The sequence below is a fragment of the Cebidichthys violaceus genome, unplaced genomic scaffold, assembly GCF_023349555.1.
Source record: "Cebidichthys violaceus isolate CVI_PGR_0920_01 unplaced genomic scaffold, fCebVio1.0.p SCAF_10, whole genome shotgun sequence".
Taxonomy (NCBI): domain Eukaryota; kingdom Metazoa; phylum Chordata; class Actinopteri; order Perciformes; family Stichaeidae; genus Cebidichthys; species Cebidichthys violaceus.
Window position 1 is genome coordinate 8,808,689 of NW_027176263.1, and position 13,270 is coordinate 8,821,958.

Genomic DNA, 13,270 nt, shown 5'->3' on the forward strand with positions numbered 1-13,270 from the left:
CTACAGCCGCCAGTCACAAATCATAAGGGAACTAATATTATGTCTGATAGCACAATGCAGCTCATGTAAATAAATTAAAAATATAAATCATTTTGAGCAGAATATTGTGTATTGATGTTTGTCTGCCGTTGTCCTCTAAATTGAGTGTTGTAAACTTCAGTTTACTGTAGTGTATCCAATCTCAACGAAAAAAGAAAAACAGCGTGTGACTTGCGGTTAATTTAAAGTTAGTAATGTGTTAACACAGTTTTCATTATTATGAGGAAACACTTATCTATTTTTACATTTAAAATGATCAAATCAACAACAGATAGTGACTGTCAAGCCTTTCCTTGGAAAACACAGTTTACTTTGTAAAATGTTAAGTTAATGATTCTGAGCTAAGATCTTAAGATCACATATCAAAAGAGTTATCTTTAGAAAAATAGAGGATGAGATCATGCATTTACTCACTGCACTGTAGTCGAGTGGCTAGCACTGTCGCCTCACAAATTAAAACCTCAAACACACCATAAAGATTTAACTTACTTTCAACCACATTATGCAATTTAAAAGTTCTATGATATAAATCTCTCTAAAAGACAGTAAACAGGCGTTTTGTTTAAGGGGCTCATTAATGCTTAGCTTTTGAGAGAACTAGGGTAATGTTTTCTGCTCCTTTTTAGAAAATGGGCTACTTCCTTATGCAAAACATGCACAGGGGATTTTTTTTTTTTGGTCATTATTTTCTTCTGCAGCGGTTCACACAGTAAGGGGTGAATGGGCAATGTGCTGAACTGCATTAAGGAGAAAAGAACAGAGTGGGCACTCTGGAGATGACACAAAAGAGAGAGGAGAGAGCACCATAAATGTTAATGCATTCTGTGTCACTTCTACCAGCTTGGTAGGACCCCATCTTTTGTTACCACAGAAAGTGTTAATAGATTCCCATGCAGCCTCGCACGCTGAACATATCTGCTCCCTATGATAACGCTAAAAGGATTCTTCTGTCCATGAGATGTGAGTCGAGTGTAGCCCGTCCTGATCCTAGCACTCCTCGGCCCGTTTTTCTCTCCCTTTCATTCCTCAGACCATGTTTGGATCAACACAGGAGTGGGGCTGGAGGTGTTGAGGGATATTTTTGATGGCGAACTCCTTGTGAACCTTCTGTGTGCGTTAAAGAGAGAAGAAAAGCAGTTTGGAACTTCCTTCCTTTTATACATATTTATCCTGAGCAGGCCGGTGCAGCTCATTTCCAGCAGTAGGAGCAGAGTGGCTCATAGGACACGCACACGTATATTATATCTGAGCAAAGCGCTCTACCTGCTGAGTCTAGTTACTGCAGCAAGTCTCATTATTCCTACTGACCTGACAAAACAATAGGACGGATCAATGTGCAGTCCCAAGGGATGCAATATGTAACCACAAAAAAAAACATACTTTCCAAGAATCTCTTTCACCAAGGTTGAACTGAAGTAGTCCTCGGAATAGTGATGCAAGACATCCTCACTCTGCCAAGGAAATTCTATGAGAAGGAAAAAATGAAGCTGGAGATGGTGGGGTTTTATCTGTGTTGATGGATTGTCATGGGAATAGAGGAGAAGGGGGAGCGGCAAAGGAACGAGAGAACGTCTCTGAGGAAAATATCCCTTTTTACCAGATATATTTGCATAAGCTGAGGTGCAGGCAATTTACAACAGAGCAATGGGTCTCTGAGAAAGCAACTTAAATGGTGAGCTTGCTGCATTACCTCATATTTCTCTAGTGGGTAGTCTGCCCTCTCACAAGGAGAAAAACTCCATTCCTCAGCCCCTGGACCCGTAACATTCATAGCCGGGATGCATTCTACAGCCGCCAGTCACAAATCATAAGGGAACTAATATTATGTCTGATAGCACAATGCAGCTCATGTAAATTCAAAATATAAATCATTTTGAGCAGAATATTGTGTATTGATGTTTGTCTGCCGTTGTCCTCTAAATTGAGTGTTGTAAACTGAAGTTTACTGTAGTGTATCCAATCTCAACGAAAAAAGAAAAACAGCGTGTGACTTGCAGTTAATTTATTATAATGAATGTATAAACACAGTTTTCATCATTAAGAGGAATCTATTTTAAGACTTAAAAACATCAAATCAAAGATGTTAAGTAAAAAGTAAAAATTCACATATCAAAATTAGAGAATGACATCATGCATTTCCGCACTGCAGTGTGGTCGAGTGGTTAGCGCCGTCGCCTCACAGTCAGAGGGGCCCGGCTTGGTCCCGGCAGGACGGCCCTTCTGTGTGGAGTTTGTATGTTCTTCCCGTGTCAACGTGAGTTTTCTCTGGCTTCCCCCCACAGTCCAAAGACGTGCAGCGTCTCTGAAAAGCACAAGTCGTTTCTGATAATGGATGAATGGATCACGTATTTAGTCGCTATTCACTAATGTGGCTTACCCTTTGTGACAGCATCTTCATAGAACTTGTTTTTTTTTTTGCAGTTTTCATTGCATAATATTTGCCTTTTGCAAATACTTCTACTTTTCCTCAGCAGTCTACAATAAGCATGGCCGGTATCCACACACACTCTGCACTGAGTTTCATTTCTTGGCTGTGAATTTATTGTGATAAAAGTATTATAACTTTTCAGAACAGTGCTGCACCTTTCAGTTCAGAATGATTGGTGAGATGATGACACAGATATAAAAACAATCTTCAGATCTTCTCTTCATCATCTCCCAAACACTTCATCCCAGTGATGTGCCAGTACTTTTTTTTGAATGAACTGTGGACACGGCGTCTTTAAAGTGGTATTTTTAGAACCAATTATCCCCTCTGCATACCTACAGTCAGTGAAACTAGGGTAGAAAAGGAAATACAATCCACACTGGCCAAGATGAGTGTCTGTCAGATCATCGTGCATGTCAGATGAACTATGATGGTGGTGAATTGTGTTAAGCATGCATTTGCTCTCATTACTACAAGCTATTTTTGATGCCAGTAGGAATAAAATGTCAGTTAAGGGACAAGAAAGGAGACAGACTCAGTGTATCTATGTGATGAAGTCATCAGTGCTGTTGTGCAAGCACAAACCGATGCTGGTAATCAGCCCAAAGCAGAGCATTATTAGTGTCTTCTTTTACGCTTAGACTCTGAGTTGATATTGCTATATTAGATCTTGTCTTCTCTAAAAGGTCCAATAGGGTTTAAAAAACTGCTAGTTTTCATTCAGAAGCTGAGGCTTGGTGTGTTTGTGTGTGTACAAGGGGGGGGACTTAAACTCCAGTCTAGACCTCCTGAGGGAATTTGCCTGCAGTGGTGTAGCATCTGAGTGTAATGTACAGAGACAAACAGAATGGTGTTTACTGTTGAGCTAAAGTGGGTCGTAGAGAGGCTTCAGCGAGGGGTAAGCCCGGCCTTCACGCAATTTCAGTCTCGCCTGATTGCTTCTCCGCCCAGTCTTCTAGCCAGAGCTATTAGTGCCATGTCAATATTGTATCAACAATGGAGGTTGTATGGGTCTAGTTTCTATTGTCTCTGCCCAAGGGGCAAAGACGAGCGCCTCTCACTTAATTTCTTATGCGTCTTGAGTCGATGCTCATTCTTGTACCTTGAGAATAGTCCGTCTGGGCCCCAGGCTCGGTATCCAGTGTGTGATCTGCATTAGACATGGGTCTGATTTTTCTCAAGCACATACAACGGAAAGACAAAGGACCCCATTTCTGTCATGTGGCCCCTCTTCATGTAGTCTAAAGACAGCTAATCTAACACAGAGGAACACACACGCTGACACGTGTGTTGCATCAGTCCACAAAAGCCAGAATTCAAATAAATAATTTAAAGAAGAATCTAAGAAAGTTCAGAAAATGAAAACTAACACATTTTCTTGACATATTATTGTATTATAAGTAGCAATGCATCACGTCGAAAGCATGTTCCTTAAATTGTCTTTTAGTGTAGGGCACTTGTGTTTCAGTATTGTCGTGATGGTCCTCCAGATTTACGATGCAGATAAACGCACACACACACACACACACACACACACACACACACACACACACAAGCGTGCAGGAAGTACAGCAGACAGTTTTGTCCCTGTCCTCTCTTGTGGCATGACCATAGACCACTTAGTTTGGTTTGGATCAATTCAAGGGGATACTCAGTCCAGTAGTGAGGCCAAGGGGATATGAGGCACTCGAGTAAACAGGCTGCTGTCACATGGAAGTAATGTCCTCTTTGCCATGGATGTGGCCCTCTTTTAATGCAGCTCAACGAAACAGATTAATGGGCCTGAAAAGACTCCAAATACAAAAGTGTGTGTATTGAAAGCTTGGCCTAGCGCAGAACAGCAGTTGTGTCCTGAGATATGAAAGAATCAATCTTAAGTGCTTCTGTCTTTTTCGATTCACTAAACATACGTGTGAATGTGCACACAGGCTTACACAAATTAAAGCACGTTCCATGTAAAGATGAACTGATTTGTTGTTAGCCAGCTGAAGGCTTTTCAAATGTACAATCAAATAACCATTCCATGTTATCAATGGATAATGTTTTTAAATAATTTTATATACTTACACACAATGAGAGTAAATGGTTATGAAATGATGTTAATACGTTTACTTTAAAGGTAGACGTGCAACGTAACCAATGCACTATAAATATACAATATAGTATGCTTATTTGAATAATCTTAGTCCTGGTGATATTCTATATTATTCTTATTGTCAGGTCCCAGGTGAAGACCAAAACCAACAATGAATTGATCCGACTTATACTGTCTGTGTTTCCAAAGCACAGATATGAACTGTTTATTGTTCTTTGCCATAAAGTTCCACTGCTGTCCCAAAACTAATAATAATAATAATAATAATAATAATAATACAAATATCTGTCCTGATAATAATATCCTGAACTATTGAATGAGGCTTTATTGTTATTGTCTTCTTGCTGTCCCTCTTTTACTCTCTCTCTTTCTCTACTTCCAACTCAATATAAGTGGTCACTGTCTGCCCTAATTATTTCTCAATAATTTCCTCGTACTGATTGAGTGTCTGAATTTAAATGGGTTTCTGTGCCAGGAAGCAGTGGGTAAAGCCTGTTGGCATGGAAACCAGGTCTCCTTTCCTCCCACTGTGGATGCTGTAACGTGTCTGTAACTTTGCCCAAGCAGTGTTGTCCCAGCAGGAAGTGGTGTAGAATCACTAACATGGCTTGATGGAATACTGAATTATCATGAAGTTGCCTCACACACATACACTTGTGACTTGATAGTCCACTTGACTGATGGTAAAACTACAGCTGTGAGGAGGCAAGCCACATGCCTTTTATGTGATGTCATGCTGGCACGGTGGCATTAGTACTGTATGGAGGAGCAGCTGTGTTTGACATGTGTCAGATCGCTTCATAAGACCATGCTGCTGTTCATTTGGAGAGGCAGAGATCTGGTGTGCCCTCATCAATACAAACTCAGTTGGGGAGAGCACTTCTTGTGCTTTTCAACATTATCTTTGTCCCATCGAACAGTATACGGTCAGATCAGAGTTGTGTACTAGCATTAAGCACATTAAGTTGTCTTTGTAATCTCTGCTGTAATCAGAATCTCATCTAGAACTCGTTGCAGTGCAGTGGTGAGAACCTAATCTTTGAGGTGTTTTTTATTAATTGGTAGCCTGGAGGGGGATGTTGACAGGAAATAAGAAGCTCTTGTTTCTCCACAACACAATACTAATTAAAGTGTTGACTAGAAGACAGAGTATCTGCTAAACTACCCTGCTGGGTGATACACTGACACTGTGAATATTCCCCTAAGGCTATTGAACATGACTCTTCGGGAGAACTGTGGTAAAAATTGTACACATCCCTAAAAAACAAAACGATAGCTTCCGTACTTAACTATTTAATAAACTTTTCTGTTGACATTCTGTGTATGATTTCACAGTCAGAAGTCATTTAATTGAAGAGAAAATAATGTTTTTTTTAGTTCACTGACAGGTCAGAGGGGGGTAACAGAGGCAGTGCTCTAATGGCTTTCCATCATTATTGGCTTAATGGCAAACCATCAATGCTACATTTGAATTATTTTTTTCTGACCAATAGCCATCCCTCACTTACTGATCAATAGCCGCTAACCGATAAATGCTACAGCTCCTCAAGACCAAAGCCAAGTTACTGTGTCTTATTTGCCACTCAGGCTCACTTTAGGTGAGCTGACCTTTTTACGGTGGACCAACTCCTTTCAGGTTTTGTTAATATTTATTTTAACTGTTGGTTTACGGTTAAACAGTTAATTATTAACATCCCTCTGGCAAACCAAATATATCTTGAGCAACACGTGGAGCAAGGGGTTGGTGTGCTTCAAAGCTCCAGCACAGATCTAGAGTTTGTCAAACTGGACTCTGCTGCACCAACACCTGCTGTGACATTGATATATTGACAACATGCCACACAATGAGACTGACTGTTATCAGTTGCGCAATCCAAGTTTGTGAAACTTGACCATCTTTTACCTGCTAAACAGAGGTCAAGAAAAAAACATTTGAGACAATGTCTCAAATGTTTTTTTCTGGCTAACACTGCTTGCGCAGCGCGCTAATGGACTTGTACTAGGCCTGCAGTACAGCCACAGGAGCATCTAGATAAACTTGTGAAATGCTGTCACAAAGCAAATAAAGCAAAACAACAGTTTAGTATGTCTGAACATAGCTGTGTGCTCCAAGTAATATTAACAATATGCACAGAGGGCTTAGACAATACAAATTTCCTGTCTTTCTTCTGCATTTGGAGGTCAATAGAAGTGATTGGTGTGAATTGTCCTTGAACTCAACTAGCTTCTAAAGTGTCTATGGATGAAGGAGAGATTTCATGTGTGTAGTGTGGAACTACTCAAATCCTCTCTTATCTGTAGACAGCTAGGGTGGAGAATAAGGGCACACAGAGATCACTGTCCTGAGTGTCCTGAGGCCAATTCACGACACTCAACCTTCAAATACATCAGACCCCTTTACATTTCACGCGAAAATTGTAATCAGGTCTCTGGAAGTCGTTGTGCTTTTCACGCTCCATGACTGACCAGCGACAGGGGGTCACACACTACAAGATATTTCACCAGGAGAAATTCCCAATGAGGTTTTCAAACTACGTTTTGTCAAAAAAAAGAGGTGTGAAACGTGACGTGTAGTGATGCTTGTTGATGTTGTTGGCACTCTTGTTCAGATAACAGTCTGTTTCCACACGTCTTTACCGTTTCCCCAATGTAGATCGTTGTGTTATGTTTATTCTTGTAAACAACATGTGAACGCAGAAACTACGCAGATTTGTCTCTTATTTGTTGCTTTTGTCGGGGAGCTCTAAAAACTGTCTGCGAGTGGAAAATCAGGGCGAACTAGGCATTAGCCAAAGTCAGTCACAACTATAGATCCGTCCTGACGGACTGATTTAGGGGGGCAGCCACCTTACTAGCAGCCTCGAGAACTGAGCCAGTACTATTAGGGTTTCTAATGTAATGTATGCAGACAACTGGAGTCACGCTTCCTCACTCATTCTTTATGTGACACACTTTTCACAAATATATATTGCATGCAGTCTGTGCTTTAGGCCACCGGCCATTCATAAACCCATCTTTCACTTAGACATGAAGGGCTCTGCAGCATTGGCGACTTCCTGATCGCTTTCCATTGGATTTTGTTGCATGCTTTCCGTGTTATCACTGTGGAAAATGCAAGCATGTCTTGTCCCCACAACCTTTCTTGGCTCGGGCAAAGTATTTGCATTAAATTAGTTTGGTCTTACCATACAACACTCCTGTCAGGGTACAGTAAATTGCATTTTAAATGTGCATTATGTATGTTTACCAGACTTCTGTTTGGATTCATTACACAAGGAACCTCTGCTTATGCACTCTTCCATATGAAGCAGCACCATTCATTTTGCATGGATTTTGGCCGATTATGTTGCCAAAACCCCACACAACAACACCCATCACAGAGCCAGATCCCCCACGGCCTTTTACATCTACCTGGCAGCTAAAGTGTGTCACCACTGGTGTCTAAAATCCTGCTGGCTGTTGGGATTGCATGTTGGTCCCCTCTGACTTCTGAAAGCATTGGTCTCACAATTTCCATGCTTTTGATGTCTTGGAGGACAGTGGCGACACATCAGGCAGCCTTTGCTCTTGACACCTCCTCCTCTGAAATACCTTATAAAGTCAGTCAAAAGGCACTCCAAAGATCTTTCTCCTGTTTGCCATGACCATCTACAGTAGCAGAGAAGAAATCCTGACTGGGAGTCAATGTGTGTGTGTGTGTGTGTGTGTGTGTGTGTGTGTGTGTGTGGGGAGGGCTGACCCAGAATGTGTTACCTCAGCCCAGCTCTTTAAATTTGTGTTGGTAGCAGGTTCTCCCCCTGCCATCAGCTTTTCAAAACAGTATTTAGACTTTGAAATTAAGTTTCTCCCTTTTTATTTTCTCTACAGTCACTCTACATGAATCGTTTCTAAAGCTCACCCTCATGCTTCCCTACCATGCAGCAGACATTGCTCAGCTGCCCCTCTTTACCTTGTTCCACTCCCACATGTCAGAATGTGGTCACAAGTGCCGAATTCTGAACAGAACAGTTTTCCCAGCACAGCTTTACCTTCTGTTTCAACCCAGCAGCAACATACTTACGCTGCGTGCTCTTCTAACTGAATGGCTTCCTGTGCCGTAAAGGTAAAAGCCACCAGAGACCCTACAACCCCCATATTTGTCTCTAAAAAGTAAATATCATTCACCTGACTAATGAGTTCAATGAGTTCATGTTACTTGAATGATTCAAACCAGAGATAGAAGTGAAAAGTACACAGTGATAAATCCTTGAAATGTATGACATCAGATTCCATGTAGTTGAGGTTCAATCGAGTTTAAAGTGCACTTTGACTGATTGACACTGGAAAAGAAGAACAGTGGTTTAGTGTCCATTGATTAAACTTTGTGTATGAAGGAGATGCTTTCATTACATGACTCCATCTAGTAGGATTCCTACTTGACTACCGGCCCTGGCTGCAGAATGCCTTTGTATTTAACCAGCTACAGTATATTTCTGATGAATTTTTCAAAACCAGAATATATACTTCAAAGAGTATATTCTTTTCTTATGCTTTATTGTTGTAGCGTTGTTTATTTTCAAAGGAATGAAATTCAGTCAAAAGTAGGCAAAAAGCAAAAAAGCTTTTGAGAAGAGTGGAAGCAGTTTGTTATTAAGAAAAAAAAAAATATATATATTTTTTTATTAAACCTCTTTGTTGTCCCAGTTAGCTGGAGCGTGGCAGAGTGGTGCATTAACAAAGAAGCTTTGGACTCCTGACGGGAGACACAGTCTGTCCTTGACCTGTTCAGGATGAAGCGCTTTGAGAAAGGAACTGATCTACTTTGGACGGATTTTAGGAAAGACAGAGAGACAGAGACAGACACAGTGCCCTGGTGGCCCACTGCATCTTGGGAACTGTCAGAGGAGATAGAGAGAAGCCTCCGGAAAGCTGCCGACCTTTGAACTCTATCTCTCTCACTGACAGTTAGGATTTAGTTTATGCATTCGCAGACACATCATCGTCACACAAGCACACACCCACTCACTGACACACATACAAGTACATAGTATGCGGGTACGTACGCACGCATACACACACACATACACTTTATTTGCACTTAGGTTCAAGGATCTTTGAATGTTATTTCCTCTGTGCGTGATCTTAATGTGTATTTAAATGGATTTATGGAAATGAATAGCGCTATTGTCGCATTGTTTATGCATTAGGAGAAAAAAAAAAAATACTGTCCGTCACATCAGCCAGATTGCAAATCATCCTTCACCAGCAGACAAACGACTCAATGTGCAATTTAAAAAAACATCCATCTCTCTATCTTCCATATATGTAGTTTTGGCCTGCTCCGGCCCTGCTTATGGAAGAATGCTGTGTGCATGTTGGTATCTGTTTGTATTTGTCTGTGTGTTTATGCTAAACTAGAGAAGACAGTATCATTATTTGGCTACAACCATGCCACTGTACTTTTATGATGATAAATGTTGTACAGGACAAATTCTGCATTATCTTGAATAGCGTACGGTTGCATATTAACCTAATGTTCAATTTCTGTAGAACACAAGATACTGCACTCCATGAGACCAACACACCAAAATAAATGATGCAGTATGTGAATACCAAAATCAAAGCAAACAACTTTAAGCATTAACAATATCAAAAGAGTGTTTTTAAATTTGCTCTTTTTCACTTAATTTAGTAGCTCCATTCAATTAATTATAATGTCTTAGTCATTTGAGAGAAAATTAGAGTACGGATGAATGAGTTTTAATGTGGAGTTTTTGTTTCTTTGTTTTCCTCCAAGTGAAAATGAAGTCATTCCATTACAACAGCACGCAGTGCCATTTGCGGATTTGATTTTACAACACTAATTTTGCATTATTTCCCATTAGTGGGCCGTTTTATCAGCTTGAGTGGTGTTATTTATGTAGTCTTCACAGCTTGCATAATGAACAGTGTGTGCAGCACAAATCTCTATGTGGTGCACGAGGGCTGCTGCATCTTACCTAAACCATGTAGCTGATTACACTAAGCCTAAAGCGCATGCATCTCTGACTGTGTGACAGCTGCACATGTATGAGGGATGGACATTCATAGAAAGAGCTAATAGCTTAATGATGAGGGTAGCCATGGCTATGGTGATGATTTAAACCTTTAGCTGCATGGCCATGCAGCCAGAGATGCTGGGGAGTTGGACATCATCAAGTCTGCCTTTTTCACCTGTGAGGGTCAGAGTTAACTTCACCCACTCTAACTGATACAGTGGTGTAATCTGACGGACAGGCGCTCTGATGTAACACCCTCCGCCAACACAAACAGTATTAGCACTCTGACCGCCCTCTGTGCTCAAATACTGTACAGCTTGTGTGTTTGTATTGAGTGTTGCCTCCCTGTATCTGTCTGTTCTTATCATGTCAAATCTCGGGATGACTAAGACAGAACTCCGTTTCTATTTTCGTACACTTGCATACATTAGCATCAGTGCACTGTGTGCCTGTCTGTCTCTCTGTAGTGATTGCAAAGCATGTTTGAATGAGTAATGAAACGTTTGATTTTCCGAGTAGACTCCCAGTTGTATAAAAAGCTCAGGTTTAACATTGTATGTCAATGAATGGCAGGCCGTAATAATGTTGAATACCAACGTCTTTGTGACGAAAGGCTGACACGGTGTGTAATGTAGCTGTAACTCTTGCTTGTTCCTCTGGCTGTCTTGTGTGCATCAAAATAGAAATTTGACGCCAATCACGGTTGGTTGCTCTTCTCCTTCTCGTCTTCCCCCTCCTTTTCCTTCTCCTCCTCCCTCTCCTTTTTCTTCTCTTCCTCCTCCTTATTTTTCTTCTCTTTCTTTTTTTTCCTTCTTCTTGTCCTTCTTCTCCTGCTCCTTCTTTATTTGAGATCTTCTTCACTTTCTCCTCCTTCTTCCTCCTCTTTCTTCCTCCTCCTTCCTCTTCTAGTCTTCTTCTTCCCCTTCTTCCCCTCCTTCTCCGATAAAATTTCATGAAGATCAGGTGACTTAGTAACAGTGAGATTTGTTTCTACCTTTAATACATCATGCTGAGTACAGTACAGTCTCCCTTCCAGTGTACAGTACACTCCAGAGATAAAAGCCTCCAAACACCCTCTTTTATAAAGACGCATATGTTGCTGTGCCTGACACAGATGTGTCACTTCAGCACACAACGGGTATACCAGGTTCATACATGGCTTGGCCTTCATGCTTGATCTGCTCTGAGCCAAAGGTTGCATCTGATGCACTAAACTGGACCTGAATAGAAAACAGTAAGTTGCTGTAATCCTGGACCTCTCAGCTCACCACTGATTGAGGTATTTAAAATAAGATAAGATTTATTTTCTTGAGATGTTTGCAGTAAATATCATAGGGGCTCTTGAGGAGGAGAAACATCGCTTTTGAAGTGGTCCGAAGTGCCCGTTCCTCCCTAAAGAGTCTCTCCATGTGTGATAAGGTGTCGCCTGATGGACCTTTAACTGATTTAAAGGCCTCGCTCCAGTGGGGTCAGGCACTCTTAGACCACCCATCCGCTGCTCTCCCTCCACTATTCCTCCAGTCCTCCAAAAATCATCTCATCAGTGGAGTGTACTGTGGTGGTTGGAGTCTTAAGTGAGTAACTACTAGAGACTACTCAAGTCCTTCTATTCTCTTTTGCTCTCCAAGGGACTATTACACCCAAGACTAACTTCTTGCTGATCACTTAGAGAGAGAGAGAGAGAGAGAGAGAGAGTGAGAGAGATTTATCCATTTCTACTTTTTAAATAACTCTCCATGGCTTCATTTTATATATTATTTTTTACCTTCAAAAGAAACAAAAACAACAAAATTTAGATCCTAAAGGGGGACTGTGCTCAAAGCATCACATGCATCAGAGACTTGCACAATCCTTTGGGTCTTAAATGGAAACAAAGACGAGCTGTATTTGGCTTTGTGTCAAGGAGACATCTCACTAACTGGAATAAGATTAGGAACACGATAGAAAAAACACTAAGCAATAAACTAATCTAATGGTGAAAGTCTAGTTGTGGGTTGTGGGAGAGGATTTTCTCATTTCTCTACAATCATCTGGTTAAAGCAGATGATATCTGTAACTGTACTGAAGTTAGTTTAGGTTGTGGTCCCAGGTGTTTGCTTTTGTGCAGGCAGAAATAATTGTTTTCCCTTCAGCTGCATCCATCTTGCTTCTCATAGTTCAGTTCTTCATGATAAATGTGATCGGAGCAAAGGGCAACCTGCTGAAGGCTTAGTGGTATTATAGTTCAGGTGATCTTATAGGAATTTATTAGAATCAGAATGATGTATCCGAACGCAACTCTTCTTTCATCGTTTGAATATATGAAGTGATTTGATGCAGTAGTGAGGCTTTTAGTAATAGTCCTATAAGGAAGCCCTTTGTTTGCTGTGGATCTGGTGCTGTACTGAACATTTCCAACTTAAGCTGCTGGCTTTGTGATAAACCAACAGACCGTTTGTGCACTTCACAGTTCCACCACTTGGGGGCACAAACTAACAAGTAACTAATGGTGAACCTGATCAATGTATCTCCTCACTGCTGATGTCATTAAGTTGCTGCTTACCAAGAAAGCGTTTCCACTAAATACAAACTTGTAAAAATAGTTGAACATGAGCATACATATTACTCTTCTTTTTACCTGAATATCAAGTGTTTTCCTGTAAAAAGTTTGCTGTTGAGGACATAGTAAGTCAGGTTGTTGTCCTTGTCAAG

General features: G+C 40.8%; 1 protein-coding gene across 22 annotated transcripts in view; it reads left to right on the forward strand.

Annotated features, from left to right (window-relative positions):
• The window catches only part of nrxn1a (neurexin 1a), a 245,015-nt gene that overhangs the window by 129,256 nt on the left and 102,489 nt on the right, over positions 1-13,270 (forward strand). The gene's annotated exons all lie outside the window — the stretch shown is intronic.